Below are 5,021 nucleotides of genomic sequence, written 5' to 3'. Positions count from 1 at the left end.
CATAGGGTATCGGAAAAGCCGCCCAAATTTCTCCACTCTGCCTGGAAATCGAACCCGGGCTCTCTCAGTTGTGATTCAAGTAATTTACCCGTACCATCCAGCAGGTATCCCAGTCCCTCAAATACATCAAAGAATTCCGCCAACATACCATTTGCACCATGAATTGTAGGCAATGTCCAGCGCACACCTGTGGTCGACGCATGTGTAGGCATTGGCACCCTTCAGCTGCATGGGCGGAACCTTAGACATCTGTGAGAGAGACAGAGAGATTGACAAATAATATAGAGGGAGAGGAAGATAACAGTAAGATACAGGGATTTTAACATGATAATGAGGTTAACCCAGTAGCAGCGACGGGCCAAATTTGTGGCTTTACCGTGTAGCAGCGACAGGCTAAATTTGTGGCTTTACCGTGTAGCAGCGACGGGCCAAATTTGTGGCTTTACCGTGTAGCAGCGACAGGCTAAATTTGTGGCTTTACCGTGTAGCAGCGACGGGCCAAATTTGTGGCTTTACCGTGTAGCAGCGACGGGCCAAATTTGTGGCTTTACCGTGTAGCAGCGACGGGCCAAATTTGTGGCTTTACCGTGTAGCAGCGACAGGCTAAATTAATTTGTGCCATGATATAAACCCCAAAAATAGATGATACATAATCTGATCGCAAATGCTTTGATATATATGAAATGGTTTGTGTGAGGGGCGATTTTTTCTCATTTTTCTCGCTTGGAGGGACCATTAAGAAACATGATCCCCGCTGCTACTGGGTTAATATCTGCATTTTTATGAGCGTTTTTTCAAGTTCATTGCACAGAGGAAGGGTCAGACTACCACCAGGGTCATTAAACTACCCCTGGAAATGCCCCAAACACCTATGAAAGCCTTGTCAAGTATTTTTTTTCCACAACAAAGGAGACAGCTCAAGGGCACACACAAAAAAGGAAACTATATTAAAAAAAAAAGCCCGCTACTCACTGCTCCCAAATACCACGTGTCAATTCCTGTGCAGATGACAAAAACCTGGATCTTCAAGTCCCTCCCTGTCTTAGCCTGTGGGGGGAGTCTCAACGCCCTGCCCCTGCTGTGGGTGGTGTGGGGGGGGTGTGGGGGTCTGGTGCAGGGCCCACAGCTCCACCGTCAGGCTCAGGGGGGAGTCTCCAGGTCTGACAGGTGCTGGGGGAGGGGGGGAGGGCACCATATCAGAACACTCCTTACCCTGAGAGCATGTCAAGATACATAACAGCAACATTCAGCAGATATGTACCATTAAAACCTCTCTTGAACCCAGCTATTAAAACCTCTTATAAACCCAGCTATTAAAACCTCTTGTAAACCCATGCAGCTATTAAAACCTCTCTTGAACCCAGCTATTAAAACCTCTCTTGAACCCAGCTATTAAAACCTCTCTTGAACCCAGCTATTAAAACCTCTTGTAAACCCAGCTATTAAAACCTCTTGTAAACCCAGCTATTAAAACATCTTGTAAACCCAGCTATTAAAACCTCTTGTAAACCCATGCAGCTATTAAAACCTCTCTTGAACCCAGCTATTAAAACCTCTCTTGAACCCAGCTATTAAAACCTCTCTTGAACCCAGCTATTAACACCTCTTGTAAACCCAGCCATTAAAACCTCTTGTAAACCCAGCCATTAAAACCTCTCTTGAACCCAGCTATTAAAACCTCTCTTGAACCCAGCCATTAAAACCTCTCTTGAACCCAGGCATTAAAACCTCTTGTAAACCCAGCCATTAAAACCTCTCTTGAACCCAGCTATTAAAACATCTTGTAAACCCAGCCATTAAAACCTCTTGTAAACCCAGCCATTAAAACCTCTTGTAAACCCAGCCATTAAAACCTCTTGTAAACCCAGCCATTAAAACCTCTCTTGAACCCAGCTATTAAAACCTCTCTTGAACCCAGCCATTAAAACCTCTCTTGAACCCAGGCATTAAAACCTCTTGTAAACCCAGCCATTAAAACCTCTCTTGAACCCAGCTATTAAAACCTCTTGTAAACCCAGCTATTAAAACCTCTCTTGAACCCAGCTATTAAAACCTCTTGTAAACCCAGCCATTAAAACCTTACCTTATCGCTTGTGTGAGTCCTCCCCTGCATAGGAACAGCCGCGTCATCCAGGGGTAGACCAGGGAATCAACCACTCACATCCACGGTAGACCAGGCAATCGACCACTCCTCCTGGGGCCGGTAGACCAGGAAATCAACCACTCAGCAGATGACCAGTGTTGTGTAGCTCTCCAGTCTGAAATCGAGGGAGTTTGTAACCTAACTGATCATGGATATTAATCAGTGTTTTTACTCAAAGACAAACTGTGTGCGATGAACATTCAGCGAGTCGGAAATAATCACTGGATATTTACGACACAATAACAAAAATATCTGACATCACACCTGAACCATTGGATACCTGTGACATTATCCATGAAGGCAATTAGGGCACTCACTCACCAGGACGTCTCAGAATAAGTGCGCCGAGGACTATTATCGAGGCTAACATGGCGGTAGTCCGGGGCGTGGAACCTCATCAACGGTAGCGGTGTGTTCTGTGGTTGAAGCTCGGCCGTGGAGGTTTCTTGGAGACTCGAGTGGATGTGGTAATGCCCGGGTGGAGCAGCAACGGCCGTAGAGGGTTGGGATGTACACTGTAGTCTTATGTATACTGTAGAGTCTTATACTGTAGAGTCTTCCATGGCAAACGTTGCCCGTTCTTTACTAACTAGAGAGAGAGAAAGACACAGAGAGAGATTGAGAGATAGAGAGACAGAGACAGAGATTGAGAGACAGAGACAGAGCAACACACACACACAGACGTACGCACAGTGCAGTGAGGGAGAATTAAGCAACACACACACACACAGACGTACACAGTGCAGTGAGGGAGAATTAAGCAACACACACACACACACAGACATACACAATGCTGGGAGGGAGAATTAAGCAACACACACACACAGACGTACACAGTGCTGGGAGGGAGAATTAAGCAACACACACACACAGACGTACACAGTGCTGGGAGGGAGAATTAAGCAACACACACACACAGACGTACACAGTGCTGGGAGGGAGGAAGGACAGGCAGCATGGCGGTACATTGTTTATTACGGAACGAAATTCGCGTTACAGCTGCAAGGTGCTCTCAACCACAATGCCTTACAAAACCAGCAGTAGTTACCTCCTCCTGCTGCAGCGACCTCCCCAAGACGGAGGGCCCCCAGACCCCGCCCAGCGAGGATGCGCCTCCCCGGCCACCTGGTCAAAGCCTGGTCAACCAGTCAGCCAGAGAGGTGCGCCTCGCCGACAGGGCCCAGAAGCCTTCCATCGGGCGGGTCACCAAAGCCGCCTCTTCTTGCTGCTCCGGAACACAACAGGCTAAAAGGCAACAGTTACACACACGGAGCGAGAAAAAAAAGAAATCCTACCCGACATCTCAGAGGGAGACGCCCAAAGACGGCAGACTCAAACGCAGAACGAAAACACCTGTTCTGTGAAAGAGCCAACCGTTGTACCCCTAACACTTAGGCCCCACCAGCCTCCTCCTGTGAGGAAAACTGGTCCTCAGTTTGGGCAGCTCGTAAGGAGCTACCCTGACGGCAAAGCTGTAACACAGACTGGCCCGCTGCACAACTCCGCCGCCTAAACTATCACCTTGCCAGACCTCCCTACGGGAGAATCTGACATCTATCTGCGCGTCTTTCAAGCGTTGCTCGACTCCCTACCCGCCCGACCACCATCCGCCCGCCTGTTCCCACGTACGCCGCCCGTCCGCCCATCCGCCCCTGCCCCTACCCGCCCGCAAGCGTGCGAGCAGAGGTACGACGAGCGTCAGTGCGGCGGAACGTAGCGCACGGGTTCCGTGCGTTCGCAGACGTGGCCGTACGGTTCAGCGTAGACGCTGCTGCCTGCCTACCTGACCGAGGGTGGGGTGCCCGCCCGACAACCTGACCGCAAGGTGGCCTGCCTACCTATCTGATGGCCCGACTGACAGCCTGACCGCCAGATAGCTTGCCTGTCACCTGCTAGCCTGACTGCCAGGTGGCACACCCGCCCGTCGGCCTGATGGACAGACGGCCACGCCCATGCCTTCCTGACACAGTGATTAGCTAAGTCCCCCGCCAACACCCCACACAAAAAAAAGACACTCACACAAAAAAAAAACTCACACACCCTACATAACCTGCACCGTAGTGCTACCCCAAACCTCAGCAGCTCCCGCGTTGCACACCGCCACCGCCGTTGGTCACCCGGCAGCATCCACCCAGCACCTCGCCAGAGACAACAGCTAAAGAGCTAGGGAGGAAGGGGGTTATGGGGAAAAAAACATGCATAGAAATGAAATCCTAGCAGTCACACAGCAACACACAGCAAAAGGTCAAACACACGGCAGGCCTGCCATCACACACACAAACACACACAGCACACGCTAAACCAAATACCGTGGATATACCGTAGTGACGTGATGTGATGTCCCGCCACGCGCCCGGACTGCCACACACACTCACTCTTGCTATTGGGTATAAACACACGGGAAAAATGCTTAGATAATAAAGACATCCTAAATAAAATAACACACACAAGCACTTAGCGGGGTTTGGGAGGCAGACGGAGGAGGGCCAGTTAGCATGGGAAAAGGGGAATCGCCCTGCCCAGGAGATGGATATAGTCTTGCACCCCTCTGGCGTGAAGGTTACCCAACACACCAGGCGGTAAGGCTCGACACAACCCAAATCCCAGGAGGCTCATCCCCCAACCCACTTCCAGCCCACCAACCATTCTACCCCACCCTCCCTTACCCACTAAGTACCCACAGACATACACCAAAAAAAAGACACCACTCCCATCAGACACCGTTGAAGAAGGCATCCTGATCCCCCTAATAAAAAGCCAGGCTCAACCGTACGGAAGAGTCTGGCAAAACGTCGGCGGAGACAACGCGAAAGGCAACGCCTGGCCAAGCAGAGCCCGACCGCTCTGACCCCGGAAGAGAGGCCAGAGAAGAGTCGGC

This window comes from Eriocheir sinensis, unplaced genomic scaffold, assembly GCF_024679095.1.
Source record: "Eriocheir sinensis breed Jianghai 21 unplaced genomic scaffold, ASM2467909v1 Scaffold1622, whole genome shotgun sequence".
Classification (NCBI taxonomy): domain Eukaryota; kingdom Metazoa; phylum Arthropoda; class Malacostraca; order Decapoda; family Varunidae; genus Eriocheir; species Eriocheir sinensis.
The sequence above is the reverse complement of the archived record's forward strand: the minus strand, read 5'-3'. Positions refer to the sequence as shown.